Raw genomic sequence first — 25827 nt, forward strand, 5'->3', positions numbered from 1 at the left:
TGGCCTGTGCAGGTTTGCATTTGATTCGGACAGATGGTAATGAAACAACGGAGCCAAGAACTGGTGGGCCATTAGCTTTAATCCTAGCTTGCATCCTGCAGGCAAGAAATACACACAGTGGGAAAACACTTTCCTTTCTATTCAGGGCTCCGAAAGCCACTGACTTATCCGAGTTTTTCTAGAATCAGAGGTTTGTACCTCACCAGCCTTATTTACCTCTGTTCCCCATCTCCTTCTCTCTTCATAAACTCTGCACAAACTGGCTTCTCCTTCAGCACTCCGCCATCTTGGCTGCTTCACCTCTCCTTCACATGGCCTTTCTCGGTTCTCCTCTCCTCCAGCATGGGCTCCTCCTAGAACATAATCTCTCTTCCCCTGAACAACATGATCTCTTTTCCTTTTAAAACCTTTTGGCACGAAAGCCATCCCCCAACACACATTAATATAATCACGCCCATCCCAAGCAAGAAGGGCAAATAATATTATCACCTGAGTGACAGGCTTCCACGTGGGCAGCACCATCTTTAACAAAGTGAGCATAATATATTTTATCTGCCCCACACTTATGCTAAGTCCCAGGTCATCAATCTGAGATTTAACTTAATGGACTCTTAAACCAGTCAACCAGAAATCAGCTGACAGGCACTAGTAAAGTACTGTAACCTGCCTAGTATATCTCTGCCATCTCCTAAAGGAAAACAAACTTGCAATAACCGATCCATTTTAGCCTAATAGGACTTCCTTGTTCCTACTCCTTCTGCCTATAAAAGTCTTTCATTTTGTACAACTCTTTGGATTTTTTTTTTTCTCTGCTAGACTGAATGTTGCCTGATTCATGAATCATTAAATAAAGTTAAGTTCCTTAGAATTTACAGTTGAATTTTGCTTTTCAGAATTATCAAAAGTTTGAAAATAAGAAAAGTGAAGACAGAAATAAAAAAAAACAATCAAAATATTTAAAAGTAGAAAATTGTCTAAATTATGTTGTGTCCTAAAGCAAATATTATAGAAAATATATATAGTACATAGAAAAAAGTCATGTCACATTCAGTAATGATACACGGTAGTGGTAAGTAATGTGGTAGGTTCTAAAATAGACAAGTAATATTTTCACAAATACAAAGCAAATCTATGTTATGTAAACATGTAAGGCAAAAAAGACAAGATGTATATATAATAATCACATGGATTATGGCCATTTTTAAATGTTCTTATTTTTCTCTTCTGTATTTAAAAATATTTTCCACAATAACATGCTAGAAATACTAGCTCATACATTTCTTTGTTTAATCAATACTTTTTTTTAAAATAGAGACTATCTTTAAAATTTCACTTTTGAAAAAAGTTTAAAAACATTACTGAGATATAATTCTTATCATACCTCTCCACAGTTTTATAGTTAGAGAGAAATAAATATATACCAGTGCACATCCCAGTATATCAAATATTATGCCAAAGCAACTAGAGAAATAAACAATACTCTGAGGGGTTATGAGGTGACAAGTATTTGGGTATCAATGGCACTTTTTAAAAATTTTTTGAGAGAGAGGGATAGACAAGGCAGACAGGAAGGGAGAGAGATGAAAAACATCAACTCATATTTGCAGCACCTTTGTTATTCATTGATTGTTTTCTCATATGTGCCTTGATGGGGAGGGGAGATCTAGCCAAGCCAGTGACTCCTTGCTCAAACCAACAACCTGGGGCTTCAACCTAGTGAACTTGGGCTCAAGCCAGCAACTATGGGGTCATGTGTATGATTCCATGCTCAAGCCAGCAACCCCTTGCTCAAAATGGTGAGCACATACTTAAGCTGGTGACCTTGGGCTTTTGAACCTGAATCCTCAGCATCCCAGGCCAATGCTCTATTCACTGCTTTAATACCTGGTCAGGCTAGGTGTCATTGACATTTGAGTTGGGCTCTGAAATACTGGGGTGATGTTCTGAAAGTTTGTGAAATAGCTTTCTCATCTGAAGGAAGAACTTTGCAGAATTATAGAGTCAAAGATGCATATAATATCCTTAAGAAAATAAATTATATAGTATGACAAAAGTATATAATTATAGTATAAGAAAGTTTATGTGTAAAAGCATATAAGTATAATGTAGTATAAGCAAGTATATAATATAGTAGAATGGAATCAGACATGAAAAATGGCAGACTTACTATGATAGAAAATTGTTGTCATTGAAGAGTTGTGTACATGTGCCATGTTTAGAGATGAGACACATTTGCATAAATATACTTAACCTCTATACATTTATATACATATATTACCTCAAATGTATATTCAAGTTACTTGGATTATTAATTTTTGACTTGTGCCATAAAATTAAGATTTAATGCAAAGACAAATATACCCTTACAATTTCCCCCCCTTTGTGAAATATTTACTGATTTACTCTGACCTCTATTAATACAAATATACTATTTGTGAATTGAAAATTTTAATCTTGCTCCTCATGTATTGAATTTCTTCTAAGAAGCAATGGAAGGACTCTATTTCATTATATATATATATATATATATATATATATATATATATATATATATATAATTGGAAGAATGAAAAGAATTTATACCCTCCAGATAGTAGTGACGTGCATGGAGGGGTGCTGATCTCTGAATTCCCCTTGACTTGGGGCTCTGGAATGAAGGCAAAGCCATCATCATGGCTGCCCTTTGTCACATTGCTGCAGTTTGCAAATTTGCATTAGTCAACAGCACTTGGAGGTCTGATTACTTTCTTGCGAACATTTGCTCTTGGCTGTAAACTGGTAAATAAACAATGGCTCTGCATGAGAGAGCAATGACATTTTGGTAATTCTAGGGGAAAAAAAGTCATTTTGAGCATTTGACTATAAAGAGAGGAAACCAAGATGTTACATTTTACAGTCGTTTGTCCCGCCCCTCCCCCCCATTTGTAACTGACAGATTGGATTTAACACATAGAAACTGGAAGACTACTTGTCTTTAAAAATGGACTAATTACTTTTGGAACTTAAGGGAAATAGAAGATTCCAGGATATTTTTGTTTTGAATTTGAAATTGGGGACAGTGCATGCACAGTTGTTTGTTTTCACACTTTATGGGAATGAATCACACCATGTCGACCGTGAGATTTAATTATGTATTTAGCAGAGAAACTGGAGTTGTGCCAGTGCAATAGCTAAGCTGCTGGAATAGCCTGTGCACAGCCCCTTCCAGTTTTCAGACATTGCAAACCTTTCCTAATAGCGTGTTTAACATAGGAGATGGAATGGTGTTGATGAGATGCATCAAATCTCAGCTCAGCGCTTCTGCTAGGAAACAAAATGCTGATGTCCAAAGAAGAACATTTTTATATAACGGGGAGCAAAGCTGCTGAACCTTTGGGCATAGGGTCTAACTTTAACTGAAGCCATTCGAGCAAAACATGTCATCTCTGCCTGTTCTCATTGTTCTTTTTTGTCTATAGTTAGGTGCATGAACTCTCTCCATTCTAAACCTTCACATACACACATGCACACACACACACACACACACACACACACACACACACACACACACACCCCTTGTTGCAGTATTTAGAGCCTGAGGACCAAGGAGTGAAATGAAACTGGAATTTTTTATTTAAAAATTTACTATTATTTTTAATAAGTCTGTTTCAATACTCAACTGAGAAGTGGATTGGCTGAACAATTCTTAGATTGGCAAATGTTCAAAGATATTTTTTTTTTCCTGAAAACAGCTGACTATTGATGATAGTCAGAGATGATATAATTATATTAATAAATAAGTTTATTTATGAAGGATTCACAAAAGATATTTAAGTAAACTAAAATGGAATAGGCAAGGCTGCTTTAAATTTTTTTTTTTTTATAATTTTAAATTTTATTTTTTAAGAGATAGGAGAGAGAGAGAGAGAGAAGTGGGGAGGAACAGGAAGCATCAATTCCCATATGTGCCTTGACCAAGAAAACCCAGGATTTCAAACTGGCAACTTCAGTGTTCTAGGTCGACACTTTATCCACTGTGCCACCACAGGTCAGGCCAGGCTGCTTTGATTTTGCTATTTTGTATTGCTTTTTTTCATTGATATGTTAGAAACCCAATAGAAGTCATAGATTTGTTAGCATGAAAGAGCTGGAAGGCCACTTAACTACTTTTTTTCTTGTTTGCTATAATTGTATCATCTCGGCTGTTTAACCAAGGATGATAATGTAGAGTTTTACTTTTTATGGAGGAAAGTAATAAAAACTAAACCTTTCATTGTAAAACAACAACAGCAAAACTGAGATCCAAAGATATGACCTCTAACATTTATATTCTTACGAATATTTTATCTGCATTTTTTCTTTTCCTAAGTGAGGATGGGAATTGTACACTAATGCCTTATGATTTATAGTAAATCCTATTTGGGAATAGAATTTGAGCTTTTGATCCTTGGTCCCTCTGTCTATAGCTATTGAATTTATCCTGCTACAGTCTCGGTTATTGTTTGTGGGGTTGTTGGAATTTGATCTCAGGGAATCTTCTGATAGGCAATCATGCAAATGTATTTTTAACAATATGATCAAAAAGGTGAAGGGGATTAAGAAGCACAGACTGCCATTTATCAAATAATTCTGGGGGATGTAAGTTACAGTAAAGGGAATATAGTCAATAATATTATAATAATTATTTTTGGTGGCACATAGTTATTAGAGTTATCATGCTAGTCACTTTGTAAGGTATATAAATGTCTAATCACTATGTTGTACAACTAAAACTGAAACTAATGTAATATGGTTTGTAACCTATAGTTTAAAAAAAATAACATCTGTTTTAGATAACTCAGTTGAATGGAATTGCTTGTGATTGGGAATTTCTCTGTATTGGTGGTGTTAAATGTCACCTCTGCTGATACTGGATTATAAAAAAGTTGTCCAAAGATGAGTCTTTGAAAATATGTAAAGTTAGTTTTTAAATAAAGGAATTAAGAAAGCTATTCATGACCATGGATAGGCCTCTGTGGTTGACAGGAAGTGCAGTAGCATTCCACTGGGAACCCCCTTCAAAGAACTTCTGCCTCAGTTGAGGAATGCTGATTTGTTCAAGGTCACGCCCCTGTCTAGGGCTGGATGTGGGCAGAGTGTGGGAAGGGGACACTTAGAAAGGCCTGGCCTCTCATCAATTTGGGACAGCTACAAAATTAATTCTGTCCGCCGAACATCCCATGAATTCAGCTGAGACCTCTCCCTCTGCTTGGCCCTGCCTCTTTCCTTTCCTTTTTACAGGTGTTGATCACAAAGCTCCCCCAATCCCTCCTGAGGCGGTTTCTCAGGAAACTCAACTGCAACAGCCTGGGTTTGTACAAGTGAAAGGGCAAATCCTTGCTGCTTTTGTGTCCCAGATGTACAGTGTGGGGCCTGTGGCATAATCTCACTCGGGAGGTATGGTAGCCAGCCTACCTCCTTATACCTGATTTGGGTGGTCCTTCTGACAATATCTAGCCATATGTATTAAATCAAGCTCTATTCTAACTACCTTGAAGAGCATCTCCCTTCCTCCCCCTCCATGAGTGGTACAGTCATCATGAGATCCAAAGGATGTGAAATGATTTCAACTGCATTTAAGCCATGATCAACACCTAACAGCATATCCTTGACTTTGGGGCTAAGTGCCATACTTTGAGTATCTGAATTCACATGTCAATAACTGTATACACCTTATTTTATTTCCCAGAAGATGTTTCTTTGGATCCCAGATGTTGAAAGCATCATCATGTTAGAAGCCCAGAAATGTTTTGTCATTTTGTTATGTGTGAAGAATAATATTTAAAGTATTTATCTGAATTTGTTGTTTTCTAATTTGCTTTTCAATTTCTATCATTTATAAGCTCAAGTTGGTTTTTCTGTGTATTTATTTTGTGTGTCTTATTAAACCTGTCACTGTGATTTTATTTTGACACTCCTGGTGTCAATTTTCAAAAAACACCTGTCTAAAGAACAACATAGGGCTCACACCACAGGAGTGAGTGAGCCAGCCTTCTCTGCCAGGCATAGTAGAGTTCTAGCATCTGTGTGTTTAGGCCAAATGATGCTTTAACCAGTTTGATTTAATTTACTTTTTCACACTGGAGGCAAGTCATAATGTAAAGATGCGTTTACAAAAGACCATTTCTGCGAAACCAAAACCGATTTCAAAGTGTTCCTGAAACGTGTAAATATTGATTATTGAATCAAAGCTTTTAGTTTAGCAATTCTCTCATCATAATGTTAGATTACTAACACAGATCTTGGTTAACCATGACTAAATAATAAGTGATATATCTGCGTAAGGTGAAGAAGTTAATCTACCTCTTTAAGTGTCTTTTCTTAGTTGGCTATGGCTTAAAAATACTAGAGAAAATGAGCTTTTTATCTCTGGAAACAATTCTTCTTTATAAGTATTCTTTCTCTATTTTTTTTGGCATTTATAAAGACATGCTCACTTTCAAAAAAAAAAAGGATAATAATTGGTAAATGGGGCGACTCTTAGTCTACACACTCAAATGTCCATACAGTGTTCCCTGTCTCTATTTTTCAGTGAGTGGACACACAAAAAAATATTCTGAGAGTCATTCCTGATGTGATTACAGGAGGCTTGATTTCTTTTTTCTTTTCTCAGAATTTCTCTGTCTCTTTTCTGAGTTGGGACATGAATCTTGAGCTTTTTGCAGAAATAAAGTATTATCATCATAAGACATTTGTGCTATGGACTAAATGGTGGGGTCCTTGAGAGATAATTAGGTTTAAATGAGATCGTGAGGGTGGGGCCCCATGATGGGTATTCTGTTCTTACAAAAAGAGTTTAAACTAGTTCCCTCCTCTACAATATGAGAACACATGGAAAAGGAGGTGTCTCTCACCAGGAACTGATTCTTCTGACACTCTAATCATGTACTTCTCAGCCTCAGAACTGTCAGAAATAATTGTCATTTATTTAAGCCACTCTATTTACGGTATTTAGCTGTGAGATCTGGGCAGGCCACTTCACTTCTCTGTCCTTCAGTTTCCTAATCTGTAATATGGGAAGGCAACTTTTAAAGTACTTAAAACAGTTTCTAACACATATTTTTGTTATTTAAGTGGTTGTTCACAGCAATGATTATTGAAGAAAATATATGGATTATTGAAAATATATGTCATCCTCTCATTCCCTCCTCATTGGCAAGAAGGAAAGAATAATAAAGAGGAGAAATATTGAACGGACAGCTATTTATCTAGAGGGAGTGGAATTAAAACCAGAAGGAACTAAATTTACTCTAAATTGGTAAGATTAAGTTTCTTGACATCAGAGGAAATAGGTGACTGTAAATTTATTTTTCACAAGTGGATCAAAGTATCTATAAGTTCATTCTTGCTATAATAATTAGATAATTACCTTTTCAAAATAACATGTGGTTTATAATACATCAGACACAAACACAGGATTATTAGCAAGGACTAATTGATTCTAATTAGTTTGATACCTAATTTGATTTTATGTTTCCTCTATGTTTTATCTCCAAACTGAAGACTCTCATTTTAACAACTCATACAACATAATGTGTTAAAGATTTTTGGAAAAAGAAATGTATTATTCCTTATACAAGTTATTCATTCCAATCATAAAATGCCACAGGCTTTCTTCTCCCCCTACCTCACCCTGCCGCCTTTCAGAACTCTATAGGGAAAGAAATGGTAGGGAGAGGAAAGTCCTTTAAGACTTCCTCCTTTTAAGAAATGAGACTCTCTTTTCCCTAATTTCATTAAAATAAACATGACTTGAGAAAGAACAAGAAATACCTGCAGGTTTAATTCTAGTTTCTCTCCATCTGTTAGACCCATATTTTTTGCAATGACCTAGCAGCTGTGCTGCAAAGACACCCTACACTTGTGTTTTCTTTTATACATTTTTAAAACTCAAGCTTTAGTAAATAATTCAGTATTTTGTTTATATTAGATGCAGTTACCTTTTAAAAATGACATTTAAAGCTCTGTTTTTTTTGTTTTGTTTTGTTTTTGAAGGTGGCATATTGGCAATTGAAGTGAGACCACTAATTACATTGTTGACCTATGAAAAGATTTGGAAAAATGTTCTGGTTTAGGACTGATATAAAATTATACCAGGAGAATCACTTTTCAGTGACTCAGAGTGGGCCATGGTCTGCTACTCTGAGTAGAAGCAAGCATATTTTTTAAATATAGTCTTAATAAAAGGGATCATAGGATTATGAGACAAATCAAAATTGACTTGATGATGATATCTGGACACAAAGTGGTGCTTTATTTATTCTTTTAGTCACGTAACTCTTTAATAAGCACCTGTTATGTTAGGTACTCTTGGAGGATCAGGGCAATGCACTTACATATTTAAATACAGATCTTGCTGTATTTATTACATTACCTTTTAATCCCTTAATAGGGGTGATATAATGTGTCTCACTTGAGGGGAAGAAGCCAGAGAATTAAAGAAGATGAGAGGAGAATATGTGTTGTTCTTGAAGCCTCTGTGGAAGAATCAACTTTTCAGCCTGAGTCTTGAAGTAGATAGAATTTCATAGCGTGTATTTTAGGGGAAGGAACAGCACTGGTGCATCCAAAAGAGGCAGGAAGTCGGAGGTGTATACAAGGTGTGTGAGTGGTACAGATAAAGTGAAAGATTATTAAATAACAATATTTCTCAATAATTTTAATAATGAGGTTAGCAAGAAGCTTTCACATTCAAGAGTGATTCTTAAAATGTTCCTGTGTGTATACAATGATCAAGAGGTACTTGGTAGTATAGCCAGAGATGGCCAGCTATAGGATTTCAATTTCTTTAAAGCCTCACCTTTTCCCCTAATTATTCATACATAGTTTGTATTTTACTCCATAATACCTATATACTTGTTTTAATATAAAAAGAATGTCTTAAATTATTTTCAAGAAAATGCCACAATCCTGTGGCTGCATATAGCCCTTAGTATAATGAGTGTCTCAAAGCCCGGAAGGTATGAGTCCCGAGCTTGGGAACCATGGATACATCCTTGCTTATATATAAGCAGTAGAAAATAATAATAGAAAAGAAAATTAACACCAGATTGTGGTTGACCTTGAGTAATTAGTTCTGGGCTAAAGTAATTGGAATTAATGTTTTAGAGAATGGGAGAATGATAGACATTTTTAAAGCAGGGCAGTTACAAGAACTACTGTTCTTTGGGCAAGCAGGATTAACTTGGTAGCAATATTTACAGTATATTAGCCAGGAAGGAAAAAGAAGAGAGAGAGGCCAACTAGTGACTACCAGTGAAATTCGGGGTAGTCGAAGAGATAGGTAACAGAAGAGAAGACAGCATAGACCTTGAACAGTTGAGACTTGAAAATTGAGTGGACGTTGGTGGACAGTGGTAAGAGAGAAACAATATATTTTCCTTTCTCAGGGTAACTAGTAGGTTGGGTAACCGAAGCATCCATTAAAAGAGGAAATTTAAGAATCAGAGGAACAAATTTTAAAGTAAAGGACAATACATTCTACTTGAAACCACAGAATTTGATACTATTAAGAGTCATTCTAAAAATCTGTCCTTTGTACAGTTAAAAAGTATCTCCATTTGTCTCATTAAGGACACATGTATTTCCAATAAAGTTTTAAATGTATATAATAATGCTAATCAACATTTCAAACATTTCTATATTTATGTAGTTATCATTTTTTTATTACTAATGATAATTCAGATTTTTTAATATTAGAGATTTAGGATCACTAGCAATGAAATTAACTTTAAATTGCAGTTAATAAACAACACATTTTTGGTATAGAAAAGTATGCTAAGAAATTAATAAAATACTTCCAAAGATAAAATATATTTTATTAGAATAAAATTATATGAGAGAAATAAAATATGAGTTCAAGAAGAAAAGGAAAAGATAAAATTTCAAGTGGTAAAGAGTAGCTGGCTTGTTCATGTGGGTTTAAAATAGATGACAGGGTATATAAAATTGTTATGTATATAGTTTTCATTGGATACATGAAAAGTGATGAGATTTTTATTGTGAAATATTAACATTTATAATATCCTGAAAATTGCCTGCTTTTCAGTTGTTTAAACATATAAAATTTTTAGATATGAACTTCAAAAATTTAGGTTGAGTAGATAGTTATTCAAAATTATTTTAGAAATACATAAGCAAACAAACCTGAAGCATACAGCTCTGGCATAATTTGGAAAAGGGTAAGTTTGTCTCATAGCTATTCTGGAATCATCTCTTTGGATGCTGCTCTTCTGAATTTGTGTTTCTTTTTGCTTCATGTTATTCTGCTTAGACAATGCCTACTCTGTGCCTGGTGTCAGCATGGAGCTTTGTGACTGGTGTAGATAGAGGGATAATTCAGTGAAATACTGAACACCTACCAGGCCTCAGTCTGGGTCAAAATTCTTAGTTCTGTTTTTTCCTAGCTGTGTGATTTTGGGCAAGTCACCCAACTTCTCTGAGCCTCATCTGTAAATAACTAATGGGGTTATTGTCAGGGGTAAGTAAGATGATGTCTGCAGATTACTTTGTACTGTTTGATATACAGAAAGAACTCAAGAAATAGTAGTTGTTTTCGAGGCAACCAGATCTTTCAGAAGCAGGTGAGTTTATAGAGGTATGTCATTTTTTTTTTTTTTGCTTACCATTTTTTTTAAGCAAAACAAATCTTTTAAAAGTGCATTACCAAAACAGTTAACAACAAAATGATAACATATTTTTCATGCCTTTTTTGCCCACCACCTTAAATATCTTTTTAATTATTGAAGTATTTCTTTTTTTTTTTTTTTCTTTCCAGAAACAGAGAGTCAGAGAGAGGGATAGATAGGGACAGACAGACAGGAATGAAGAGAGATGAGAAGCATCAATCATTAGTTTTTTGTTGCGACACCTTAGTTCAAGGATAGTCAACCTTTTTATACCTACCACCCATTTTTGTATCTCTGTTAGAAATAAAATTTTCTAACCGCCCACCGGTTCCACAATAATGGTGATTTATAAAGTAGGGAAGTAACTTTATAAAATTTATAAAGCAGAGTTACAGCAAGTTAAAGCATATAATAATAATTACTTACCAAATACTTTATGTCAGATTTTCACTAAGTTTGGCAGAATAAAACTTTATAAAACAACTTACTATAGTTAAATCTATATTTTTATTTATATTTTGGTTGCTCTGCTACCACTCACCATGAAAGCTGGAATGCCCACTAGTGGGCAGTAGGGACCAGGTTGACTACCACTGCCTTAGTTGTTCATTGATTGCTCTCTCATATGTGCCTTGACTGTGGGGCTACAGCAGACCCAGTAACTCCTTGCTCAAGCCAGCGACCTTGGGTTCAAACTGGTGAGCTTTGCTCAAACCAGATGAGCCCACGCTCAAGCTAGTGACCTCGAGGTCTCAAACTTGGGTCCTCTGCATCCCAGTCCAATGCTCTGTCCACTGCGCCACTGCCTGGTCAGGCTGGAGTATTTCTTAAGTGTGAGTCAGAGCTCTCTAAGAAATCAGTAAATACCCTTGCAGGGAAGATACAAGTCTTCTACGAATGGCTCTACAAATCTAATGCATTTAGCCAACACTTGGGTTGGGAGTTAAATAATATGACTACATTTTCCTGGGGAGAATTAGCATGAAGTGTTTGTTGTCAGTTTTACATCTTATGTAAAAGTGGTATTGGTGATGGAAGTGGAGTCATGTTCCTGGTGGTCATGTAAATTTCAACAAGTAGGTCATTGTGGCAGCAATAGCAGGTGATCTAAGACTGGTTTCAGTTGTTGGACATCTTTCTTGGATATTTAGCATCTAATCTGAAACCCCAGACTTCTAAACATCTATCTAGTCTAGTGAGTCTCTAATCTTCTTTCAACAAACTACTTTGTCTGCTTCCCAGCCGACTACCTCTCTGGCTGAAACAAACATACCATAGATGGCTTTACAGGGCAGGCTTCTAAAGGAGCAGGGTCTATGTTCTTCTGACCTCTTTAACAGCTCTATCTAATCTCCACCTTCCTCAGAATGTTTTAGAATCTCCTTTCATAACACTGCATCCTCCACACATCGTTCCATCTCATTGATGTCTCCAAAGTTATATGAGGAGTTACAGTGTTCTGGTCTTTTCAATCAAGAGTTATCAACTTTTTTACTTGCCATCAACATTCTGGAGGAATATGAAATTGTACCCATTATAGCAGTGATGTTGATAGAGCGAGAGTGGAGTGAGATGGGGGCACTGCAAACTGGTGAAACTGGGGTAATGAGAACATCCTATTGGTATATGTAATCTGAAAAAGCCCAGAGCAAAACCCGATTTATCATTGTTTACCCCTCACACTATTCCTTAACTCCAATGCTAATCTAAAGTTGAGATGAAAATGACAGGCCATAGAGACAGAAAAAGGTATGCGTTCTCTTTTGCATATGTAGATGTAGAAAAGAACAGTAACAACCAGGGAAGGAGAGCCTCCGAGAGTCACTCTGTCCTATAATGCATCCATCTTTGCAAAATACATAAGATCAAACTTGAAGACAAAAAAGCTGAATGTTTTGGTTAGCAGGTAAAAAACTTAGTTGTGTAAGCCACTTTATTTATTTGTATCTATTTTTAATGGGTTGATATTTACTGTAGTCAACCTTTTTGACCCCTTTAAGCTTCTTCATTGACCAAAACATTGGTCATACCACATGGTACATATACCTTTTAAAAAGACTTCTTCAATTATAGTGATAAATGTATTATACTTTTCTTTAAATTTCCTCTGATGTACTACTTAATGAATAAATGCATTGCAGCCTGTTTGTGAGAGATGGGGGCAGAGCAAATGAGGCCTGCTGTTTCAGAAAGCTCTGGATTTTATCTCTAATACTCAAGATTTTGAACTTGGATATTATATTAACCTTAGATATGCTAGTAATCAAGTGTGGCCAGACGGCTGTCTCCTGATTACACATATGAGAAGATAAATATGGTATTTATGCCAATCAAAGTCAACTTCAATTCACTTGTTGACTTGTCCCAAGCTTAAGAGAGGGTTCTGCAAACAGAAGCAGCTTAAGAGATGTCAGCTAGTAATGATAAAAATATTTACCCCCCAGCCATCTTCAGGCTAAAACTGCACAGCCCCACAATACATTTGTTAAATGTGAGAAAGGCTGCAGAAACTTGGCAGGTTTACTGATATGTCATAACTTATGTAAGAATTGTCTGGTCTCTGAATAAAAAAATCTCTCTTTCTCTCTCTCTTTAAATTGTGAAAACAATGTCACAACATTACTGAGAGTTTGGCAAATAGAGAAGTAGATATCAATCACATTTCTAACACTCAAACATTAAACCAAGTGCAATATTTGTGGCATTTTTTCCTTTTGTGTTTCATTTAAGAAGTGGTAAGTTTTTCATTTTTGCAATCATAGCATACTCATAACAGTTTTGTTCCTTCCTATTAATGTGAGCTTCAGAAGGATTATTGTATTGCTATGTTGACTCACAATTATCCACTTTTAAAAGTTGTGTAGTTTTTAATCAGTGAGATAGACTATAATTTATATTTATCCAGTCTCTTACTTGTGGGCATGTTATTTTCTTTTAACACTTTAAATTAAGAAACATGTTTCAATGAATATCTTGTGATCCTTGTGTTTTCTGCCTTTTGAGTAATTTCTAGAAGATAAGTTTCCAGATTATATGATAGCTTTTAAAAAAAATTGGTAAGACCAATTATAGGGGGATGTTGGAGAATAAAACCTACTCTTAAGTGGGTTGAGGACTGAATTGTGGTGAATGAAGAACTAGAAAATTTTTCTGCTGATTGTAAAAAATATATTCAAGAAAAAAAAGATAGGAACTACAGAAATCATTGAAAGAATGAAGTCCTGGAGAGACAGGAAGGTCTGGGGTTTAGAACAGCAAAATGTCCATGGAAAATAATGGCACAGGAAGATCATCTCTGCCATCACATTTATGTGAGGCAAATCAAAATTTTAGGTATGGATGCAAGTAACCCTATTGGTTTGGTGGCAAGAAGCTGAGAGAATACTTCAGTGATTCTGAAGGTCATCTATTAAGAGTATGTCTAAATTAGCCAATATTAAAAATGAAAAAGAATTGACAAGTAATAATAGATGCCATTTTCTTCTGTGCATTCACTGTGTGCTTGCTGATATGCAAAGTGCTTTATATTCATTGTCACATACTAGTTATATCATTTTCCACCAATCCTTACCATCACTGATGTGGGCAGAATGAATAATCTATTCGAGTCTGGATATTGGTCAGGTGTGTACAATGGAAGAAAAATGCTGAAAGGCAATTGATGTTAGTATGAGAAAGGTTGAGGTGAGACAGGATGCATCTTAGCTAGTTAGGAGAAGTCATAAAAGAGCATGCATTTCTGGATATACAGTGCAGTGCTAAGGACAAATTTGCCTCAGAGAATTGGCTGAATGGCCCATAAATTAAAGGACAGTTTATGGGACTAAATCTTCAGTTGTCTTTTGTACAATATTAACAAAAGAAACCTAACTCTGACATTGGTGTTTTATTACCCCTCTAGGTGAGCAGTTCATTCTTTTAAGTAAACTTCCAAGGATATATGGGTAGAAAACAAAGTAGAAAAGTAGACCTTGAATGTCTTGACTTCTGATCATAGGAGGAGCCCCGTGTAGGGTTGATGGGGAATGTGACCCTTGGGTCTGGACCTCCTGTGTTACACCATTAGTGTCATCTTGAAGGAGACTTGCCTAGTATTACTGTATAGGCTTCAGGGCCAGCCTGCTGGAGATACAGCTTGTATCTGCCACTTATCAAATGGTAAGATTCAGCTAATATGCTTTATTTCACTCATCTGTAAAATAGTAATGATAGTGGTATTTGCCTCAGAAGATTGTTATGAGGATTACAAAGTCAAAATATAAAGCACTTAGAAACACTAAGTTTGAGCTATCTGTCATAATATGTTTATTATTACGCATACCACTTTTTGAGATGCCTAAGTGATAGCAATATGGTAGGCACTTTATCATTAGCCCATTTAATCTTCACAAAAACATTCTGAAATAAGATTATTTTCTCCATTTTGCAGATTTAGGAATTGAGGCTTAAAGAAATGAAGTTACTTGCCTGAAGTCATCTCAATTTATAAATAACAAAGCTAGAATTTAAATCTGAGAGTGCCTACATCCAGTCTTAGACAACTTACATGAGCAGATGAATATTGCAAGGTTTGTTTGTTTGTTTGTTTTCTAACTCTGTTACAAAGTTAAGCTTGTTTGGGGAGCTATAGCAGATATTAGTGACCCATCCATATTCCCTGAAATTTCTGTACCATTTCCTGATGTCAGCCCTGGTATGTTCTCCCTCAATATAGGCAGCATTACTGTCTTCTTGGCAGAGGGCTGCTTTAGGTTACTGAAACCAGTAGTATATCTATAGGCTCAAGTAAGTCCTAAAATAAACAGAACCACCAGGAGAACTTGTTAAAAATAGATTTTTGCCTCTAACTTCAGAGTCTATGATTTAATAGGTCAGTGTTGGGGTATGGCTGGCATCCTAGAGTTTCCATGTTAACGAGTTTCCCAATCTGGGAATTACACTCTGTGAACCACTGCCCTCCAGTCTCCCTTTTTATTACTCTAAGTACTCAACATTACTGGGACAGCAAATATTATTGTATCATACAGAAATAAAATTAAAAAATCCTACTGAACAGAATACGTACTTTCTTTGACATATGATTGTCTAATATCTCTTTTCTCATACTTTTTTATTTTTCAATTTGTTTTAAGTGTTTTACTTTTCAAAGTGGGATCTAACGCAACTGTATTTGGATGCACGTATCCAGTCCATTCTCTTCGTGTCTTTGTTTTCATCTTTTCGAACATTTTTTGTTTTGTAGTTTTTCATTTTCCCTTTTCTCTATTATTGTTGGTTTGATAATGATGTTGTTGGTCAAACTGTCCTCCTTTAATTTGGAGGATCTACTCTGAAAGTATTTTTATTCCAGGAATGATCACCACCTCCTCCCTGATCTCTTAATGAGGTTTAAATGATTCTACCAGAATATCTGCATAGTATACCAACTTCTCCCTAGACTTTTATTAAATCACAACAGTGAGACTTTCCCTCTTCTTCCTCTTCCTCCTTTAATCAAAGGTTCACGGTCTGCGTATGGTTACTTTGAGCTTCATTGTCTCAGAGAAGGCTGGCCTTGACTGTGGGCTATTCTCTGCAGGGGTGTGCCAGCATTTGCAAGGATGGTCAAGTTCCCCAGACCTAGAAGCATCCGGGAGGCTAGCTATTGTTCCACCACTTCTGTGACTGTTTAGGAAGCAAACTGAAATAAAAGAGAGAGACAGAACCAGTGGTAAGATTCAGCTGCTTTGCACTGGTTTGGCAGAACCAATACCTAATTTGTTGAGTTTGGCAAACCGGTTGTTAAAATGGCACTTATAATCAGGGTTCTCTCTAAGGTGGGTGCCTGGGCAACCACCCGATATAGAAAGCAGAAATTTACATTTCTTACGCTTTTTTAATGTTCATCTGTGCAACAGTGTATTTTAAGCACCTTCAATAATGTTTATTCTGCCCATAGGTGAAAAAATTTTAAGTGAGAATGTCAATCAAGAAGCAATATGTAAATATATTAAGTAACAGTTTTATTGTTTTTTGTCAGGTATTATTTAATGTATTTTTCATTAATATTTTTAAAACTCTATAACATAATCTAGTTTTGTGTACCTCTTTTATTGTTCTTATTTAAGTATTAAACATGAAATAATAAACTACCTTTTGGTATATTATTTTTTTATACATAAAACAGTCAGTGGGGCAGAAAACCAGTTGTTAAGTTATTTGAATCCCATCACTGGCCAGAACCTTTTTTATGGTATTAAATATTGAATGTTCTGTATTTTTTTTAGGAAGTAAATGATTTCCAATGACTGTGGTATGCCTCATAATAGCCCTGAACACCCTTTGTGTGCACTGACCTACACTTAGCGACCACTGCTTCCTGATGTTTATGTAGTTGGTCCTTGACTCTTGGGCTTTCCTGAGATCTCTGGGTCTTTGACAAAGCACAGACATGTGTCTGCTTACACCTACAGGAGCAGGGAGTTACCCACCTATTCTTTACATGAGCAGAGCATGTTGTCCTCTAGTAAAGGTAAAGGCAGTTTGCTTTTGGGCCTTGTAGTCAAGTCACATCATTCTCTTTACTGACCCCAGCATCATGTGCCGTCTGGTCTCTGAGAAGATACAGCCATATTTGCTTGCCCCCTTGAAAGATTAATGTACCTTTCTAAATAATTTCAACATGTTTTCTTTTAAAATGTTAAAGTGAAGGGTGTACTGACTCTGCCCTCCTCTTTACCTACCAAAAACCCTTTAAGAGAGTCCCAGACATTGTGAAATGGGCTTTGTTAAGTGTAGGCTTTATAAATATGAAAAGCAGGAAATTTTCATGAGCATCCATCATTGAAATTCTCTTTTGTTTGAGCACAAAGCCTATATCAGTGTATGAAACAATTAATGAACCCCAATTGTAGAAAAAAAGAAATAAAACTTTTAAATAGAATTAAAACTTTTTTTTTAGTTTAGTGGTCATTTTATCTCCAAAATACATTGTCATCATTAACATATTTTAACATTTCTGATTGTCATCTCTTTTGGAATTTTGACACGACTTATTTGATTTATTTAAATTTTTTTAAACATGAACGTTGGATTATAGTTTTTATTTTTTAACATATGAAATGTGTTAAAAGGCACAGGGCCCTAGTAATGAGTTTTAAGCTCATCCTGATACATGATGTAAGATACAGAAACTGAGAAGATACAAATCATAGCACTCATCACTCCAGTGTGACCAGAGCTCATCCTTCCTAAAACTGAGACAGAAGAGGGAAAGATAGGGAGACTCTGCCTACCTCATTTGCTCACTTACCTCTGGGGAAAACAAAATCTGACTCAAAAAACTTATGATTTCATTTCTGAATGAGTACACTTCTCCAAAATGTGTTGTGTTAAAATACTAATCTCATCATATTATGTAAAATAGCAAGTGCATTGGACCTGGAGGATCGTTAAACTGAAGAGTAGTCTAAAGATACAATTCCTGACTTGAAAACTTTTTAGTTCGCTGACCCCGGGAAATCAGTTCATCATTCTGAATCCCAGTTTCCTTTTTTTCACAAGGTTGCAGTGAGATTCAAAGATGGCGGCATACAACTCCTTTTCTAATTTATTTTTTTAACACTTTTCAAAACTACAAAGTACTACATAAATCTAAGGTATTGTTTCATTTCTCTAAATATTTGTCTATGGTCAGGGAGTTTTTCAGTTTTAAATGATGCAGGTACTCCTATGGAAACACATTCAGAATGAATGTACAATTAATTAATTGGTTGACTACAGTGATAACAGAAAACACCTAAATTTGAATCTTTCAGAAAGACAAAAATCATTATTTTCCATGTAATATCTTCCCAGAGCTAACTCCACAGATCTTTTACAAGGTAGAATTATGACTACAAGCCCTCCGCAAACACTCTCAACTAATTGCCATATGTGTAAATTCCACTGGAGCTTTCTTCAAATCCTACCTTACGTTTCAAGTGACATCCTCTGCTAGAACTACATCTACAGCCTACACATATTCTAGCTTTAGAAACAACGGCCACCTGTTCTATTTTCCCCATCTGAAGGTCTATTTCCTTGTTATTACATACCTCAACAAAGCAAAAGAATATAGCCAACTCTAAACTTATGGTGAGACTCAAAAGAGGCAATATGCCAAAGGCAGGCTTAAAATGAAAATTTTTGTCTTTACATATTCATTTCTGAAGGCTAAAAAAGTGGTTGTTAATCATTTAAACTGTTGAGGTTATCAAATTGAGAAAGCATAAGAATACCTTGCATTTTATTGAAGTAGAAAACAGAGTTTGGAGATATTTTAATCTTTTTATATCTCTGAGACTTTATGACCTTTGAGAAAAAACATGTGGCTTTGCCCCAAATAAAATGGAAACAATACAGCAAAAAACTCTTAGGGGGTAAAAACTGTAGTTGACCTAAAGTGTTTTGGTTTTCTTGATATTACATCGTAGTTCTCAAAACTAGTTTTCTTTGAAAAACAAAAAAACAAAACAAATACCACTTGAACTTCTCTATGACCTGCTAAATCAACTTTCAAACACTGTAGTATAGATTATATAAGCCTATCTCTCTATCTATCATCTATCTATCTATCATCTATCTATCTATCTATCTATCTATCTATCTATCTATCTATCATCTATCATCTATCTATCTATCTGAAATCTTAGAGTAAAAGATAGCAGACCTCCCTTAACATTTACTTTTACCAAATACTTTTCTTTAGTAGGCTCATAATTGTCACCAGAGTTTTATTTCTGGTTAGAATTACTCTCAAGCATTATAATTTGGTCAACTATCAGGAAGCTGTAAAAACTTGAAATACTCTCTTAAAATTTATTTTTACAAAGTTTATCTCATTGAAAAAAAAGAAAAAAGTCATGTAATGTTGTCCAAAATTAAAGCAATATTCATCTACTTTTTGGGCATTTGTCCCAAACATTTTAAAAATATTATATCTCTTTATTTTTTGTGTTACTCTAAAATTATAAAATTTAGACATTCTTTTTCACTTCTATGCTGTAAGTTGATTATATGCAAATCTCACTTTAAAAGTAATAAAGTCATATAGGGACATAAGATAGAAATGTGACTGTTACCCAAAATCTAGCTTTCTTTCTCATTGTAACCTCACCCTCACTCCAGATAGTTGAAACAGACATAAGAGAAAGTCAGAAATTGAAAATTTTAAAATGAGCCTTAGACTGGGGCAGACAATGCTGGTTTTTAAACCAATAGCCATTTCTCCGCTTCTGAGTGAAAAGAATGTCAATTAGGTCAAGAAAGCAGAAGGTCAGAAATGTGTGACCAGAAGGCCATCCCTTCTCCAGCTCTCCAAGCATGAGTTGTCTAGGTCAAGCAGAGTCATGTTGTACCCCTTTGCCAGTGGTTGTTGTAGAGAATGATGTATGACAAGTTCAGATGAGACATTAGATGAGATTTCCAGGGTAGTTTCAGAGACTCTGGGAAAATTCTTCCTCTCTGATAAAGAGGGATATGTGAGAACTGCCTCTCCTTGGCTTTTAATTATTTTTATTTTTGAGCATTGTCCAGTGAGGTTGTGTAGAATGGCAGAAGTTAATTGGTGAGCACTAAAAGAAAACTTAGAGGGTAAAAACCCCTTTATTAAGGACAGCGGCATGGAAAATGGAGAACCACTGAGTTCTGTGTCCACCATTCTGCTGCATTAACCTGATTTTATACTTTTTTGTTATAAGAAACAATCAGTGTACTGATGGACTATTAGTCATTTTTTTTTTGTTTTTGTTACTTAAAGCTGAAATATTCTTATTGATATAGATGCTCTCTTTTGCCAATTGGCCTGTTGTGACAAACTCATTCTTCTTTTGTTAAGGTTACCTATTGGTTTCATATTGTGATTTTAGAATATTTTTTGACTCTGAATTCAGCTTGGAGGAGGAGATTTCAGTGGGTGTTCTTTTTTGCCCTATAGGATAGTTTTACATTTGTTTCTACATGTTTCATCAGTTGTAGGCTCACTTTTATAGTAATTTGATGACCCCTTTCCTAAGGGTAATACACATTCAGACCTACACTTGCAACTTGAAAGCGGACACCCCGTTAGAAATGCAGAATTTTGAGCCATACTAAATCAGGACTTAAATTTTAGCAAGATTCTCAGGTGATTTGGAAAGCTCTGTAGTAAAGGAATCTTGGGATTCTAAATTTTAACAGATGAGTCTATTTTTATCCATGGCCCCGAGAAGAAAGAAGCATTGAACTTTCTTTTCCTAGCAGGCATGAAGAGTTCTCGATTCCCTATTTCAGAACAGGGTTGGCCTTTGTGACTGCAGCTCATGAGGCACAGTGACCCTGGGCCCGGATGGGCTCCCTGAGCAGTTGCTGAGGTCCTAATTTCCACACTCCCATGAGTCCCTGGGCTCTGCCAAACTGAATGACCTGATTTTATGTTCTTTCTTTGTTTTGTACCTTTCGGTATGTCCACATTTTCTAGGTTTTTAAAAATAGTGGTTTTTCTTTTTAGCATTTGCACATTTTTGGAGAGGGAAGGAATCTGTGACTGCTCTATTAACAAGAAATCTTTATTCTAAAAGGTTTAGCTCAATGAAATTCCTCTTCCTGAGAGGTAGGAAGAGTAAGCAAAAGATATGAGAGAAAGGCCATTTTTTACAAAATAATGGAGTAATGTAGGCTTAATTGTGACTTAGTAAAATTAAAGTGCATAGATGTACTGTAAAATTAACAAGAAGAAAGGAAGATAAAACAAAGAGAAAGTTGACTAAGCTGACAAAATTAATAAAAGGTAAAGGAAGAAAACTAATGAAAAAGTATACTAAATATTAAATATATATTTTAAATAGTGAATATGATGGGGTGAATTACACCTCTTATGTTAGTTATATCAGCAAATTTGCATATATTTCTATGGCAAATACATAATCATAATGGTGTAAAAATGCAAAGAAAATTTAATATTTTGTAGTTTTTATAAAAAGACCTATAAAACAAAGTAGTTTAGAAAAGTTAAAAATATAAAAAAAATTGATCACAATGTAACAGATAAATGTAAAAGTAAGAAGAAAGAAAAGAAGGAAGGAAGGAAGGAAGGAAGGAAGGAAGGAAAGCATTTAGGCATAGCAGAATTTAAGGTTAAAATCATTAAAGAGGGCTGCTGAAAAAGGCTTTGGCAGGCCTTTGGTGTGGTTGGGTAGAGGGATTATACACCTGGGAAACTGATCTTCGCTCTACTTATCTTTTTCTAAGCACTGAAAGATATACTAAGATGTTTTGTACCAGTTCCTTGTATCTGGTGAGTAGGCAGGAAAGGAGCCAGAGTTTCTAAGCCTGGGTGACCATGGCAAAGGGAAACTTTTTTCTTAAAAACACAGAGGAATGCTCACTTCAAGCAGGTGATATTTATAGCAGCATTATGTTCCTGATGGGACATGATAACCTTGGAGACGGGGGAGATGCTGTGATGGTGCCTGCTTCACTTAACTTATTTCCATATATTTTCTTAGTTTTGCCATTTGAAAACTTTCCACCAGTCTTATGATGTCTGATGAAATGTTTCAGTCAATCCCATCACCATCTCATTTGCATTAAAAAGAGAATTAGTAAAATACGATGACATGAATCAAACACCAAATATTTCTGTTCTATCAAATATTATACAGGAAATGAACTCAATTTCTAAAATAATATTTTTTAAATTTTTCCATTTCATTACAAACAAAACCTAACAACTGACCAGGCGGTGGCAAAGTGGATAGAGCATCAGACTGGGATGTGGAGGACCCAGGTTAGAGACCCCAATGTCATCAGCTTGAGCGTGGGCTCATGCGGCTTGAGCAAAAAAAAAAAAGTTCACCAGTTTAGACCCAAGGTCGCTGGCTTGAGCAAGTGGTTATTCGGTTTGCTGTAGACCCACGGTCAAGGCACACATGAGAAAGCAATCAATGAACAGCTAAGGTGTTGCAAGGAAAAACTGATGATTGAAAAATTCATCTCTCTCCGTTCCTGTCTGTCTGTCCCTATCTATCCCTCTCTCTGACTCTCTCTGTCCCTATAAAAAAAACCCCTAAAAAGATGTGGCATATGAATAATGAAAATAAACATGTCATAAGAGACTTTATATTTTCAGATCATGAGGAATCAAGTAGAAAAAGAAAACTGGAAACATCTAATTTAATTATGACTGCTCCATGATTTTCTCCATTCTTTTAAGAAAAATAAATATCAGCTGTAAAAATTAGAGAATAAATTAAAAAATTATTTTGAATAACTCATCACAGAAAAATTAAAATAAACTTATAAAATATTTCAAGAAACAGTTGATGAGAATAACCATGTATTGGAACCTATGGTGGAATCCCTGAAATAGGGCTCATTCATACCCCAAGCCTTTATATAGATGCATCATTAAAGCTTATATATCATAAAAGTAAATTAATTATATCCACCTCACCTCAATATGTTAAAAGCCTTTTAAAAGCAGAAGACAATGGACTAAAATACCAGAAAACAACAATAACAAAAATACCAAATACTTTAAAATAATAATAACAAAATAAATGCAAAAATAAGTAAATACACTCATTACTTGCACTTGCCATTGCTGTCTTTCTTTAAGTCTATTTTCTCCTCTTAAAGTAGCAAATTGTAGCCTTTGATTTATATTAAACACCAGTTCATTAAGGTTCTAGCCAGGGCAATTAAGGAAGAAAAAGAAATAAAAGCTACCTCTCTTTGTAGATGACATGATCTTGTATATAGATGATTCTAAGGGATTCAGTAAAAGCTATTAAAATTAGTAAATGAATTTAGCCAGGTTTTAGAATTCAAGATGACTATACAAGAGTGAGTTGTATTTCTATACACTATGAATGAACATTTCAAAAATATAATTGAGCAAACAATTCCATTTATAATAGCATTAAAAATAAAATGCTTAGGTATAAATTTAACATAAACATGCAAGACCTACACTATTGAAAACTATAAAACTTTGTCTAAATATGTTAATGAGGATTTAGATAAATGGCCAGATATTCTGTGTTCATGAATTGAAAGATTTGCTATTGTTAAAATGGCAGCATCACAAAATTGATATGCAGATTTGTTGATAATACTAATAAAATTGCAGCTGGTTTCCTTGCAGAAATTGATAAGCTGATCCTGAAATTCATATAGAAATTTAAAAGAAATTAAAAATTTTTTTAAAAATAAAAATGAAATTGAACAACACACATCACATAATTTTAAAACTTACTGAAAATTAAAATAAGACAGTATGATACTGGCATAAAAAGGAGCGTTCACAAGTAAAACCATAAATTTATGGTCAATTGATTTCTGATTAAGGTACCAAGATAATTCAATGAGGAAAAATAGTCTATTCAACAATTAGAGCAGGGAGAACAGGATATCCACATGCATAATAATGAAATTGGACACATCTCAAATCATACACAAAATATACTCAAAAAATATAAGCCTAAATTTAATAGAATTATAAAATTCTTGGCAAAAATAATTAGAGTAAATCTTGACCTTGAGTTAGTTATTTCTTATATTTGACTCAGCACAAATAACAAAAGGAAAATTAATTTTAGCTATGTCAGAAAACAATTTGGACATAAGCAATCAAAGAAAAAGTAATTTTTATTACATCAAAATATATAATTTTGGACTGAAAAAATGATTTTCAGCAACTTTTATGCTGCACGTAATACCGTAAAAAATTTCGAAGGGCAACTCACAGAATGGAACATATTTGCAAATGATATATCTGACAAGGTTAATGAAAAAATACAAAGACATTTTACCACTAAATTGAAGACAAATGATTCAATTAACAAAAGTCAAATGATCTGAATAGGTGTTCCGCCAAAGAAGATATATAAATTGCCAATAAACACATGAAAAGATACTCAACATTATTAGGAAGTGAAAATCAAAATTATGATGATTTAGTATTTTATAAATACAGGTACTAGGATGGCTATAATAAAAACACACACACACAGACAAAAACGAATTATAGAGAATGTGGAGCAATTGGAATCCTTGTCATTGCCGATACAATTGTAAAATTATGTCACCGACTGAAAAATAGTCTGGCAATTTCTCAAATGCTTAGTGGAGTTATTATATGATCCAGCAGGCCTAGGAATATATTCAAGAGAAATAAAAACAAATGTCCACATGAAATCTTGTATATGAATATTTATAACATTATTTATAATAATCAAAAGATTGAAACAACCTCAATGTCCATTAACTGATGACTAAACAAGTGGTATATCTATATACAATGGAATATTATTCAGCCATAGAAAAGAGTGATGTGCTGATATATATCACAATTTGAAACCTTGAAAGCATTAGGCTGAAGGAAAGAAGCCAATTCCAAAATGCCACCTGTTGTATGATTCCAAAACAGGCAAATCCATAGAGACAAAAAATTGATTAGAGTGGTCGCCTTAGGGGCTGAGGAGTGAGGATTAGGCAGACCAAATGGGGAGTGATTGCAAGTGGGTATGTATATATATATTTATTTATTGTGGTGGACAAATGTTCTAAAATCAGTTTGTGAAAACGTGAAAAAAATTTGAATAATAATAATAAATGGGTGAATTGTATGTTATATAAATGATTTGAACAGATCCCAAACAAGTTTAAAACAAAGCCTCCCACTGCTGAAGGCTTCAGTTCAAAAACTAACTGCACTATTTTATGGAGAACTGCCCCTGGAAGGAATGACGATTTATACCTCTCTGGGACCCATAAGAAAACAATGATTTCCTTCATCCTCATACATGTTTTGCATCTCCAGAACACACTTGCTTATATGCCATCTTAGTGTTCTTCTAATGATTTTATAATGTGTTTATATCAGTCATTGTTGTACACATTGGCAGATGAGCAAACACAAGTCTGGGGAATTAACTGGCTTTTCCAAAGTCATGTCTCTGCCAAATAAAAATCCAAGTCCAATGTTTTTGCATCATTTCTGGATGACACGGATTTTTCCCAAGATGACTACTAGCCAATGCATTTCCCTGCTACACCCACCATGTCAAAATACCCTATTGGACATGTTTGAAATCTTTTTCTAGTTTACTATTTTCTTTTTTCTACTAAGAAGAATATTTCTTTTCTTTTTTTTTATAATCAGTCAATTTTGCTCATTGGA

The sequence above is a fragment of the Saccopteryx leptura genome, chromosome 2 (genome assembly GCF_036850995.1).
Source record: "Saccopteryx leptura isolate mSacLep1 chromosome 2, mSacLep1_pri_phased_curated, whole genome shotgun sequence".
In the NCBI taxonomy this organism is placed as follows: domain Eukaryota; kingdom Metazoa; phylum Chordata; class Mammalia; order Chiroptera; family Emballonuridae; genus Saccopteryx; species Saccopteryx leptura.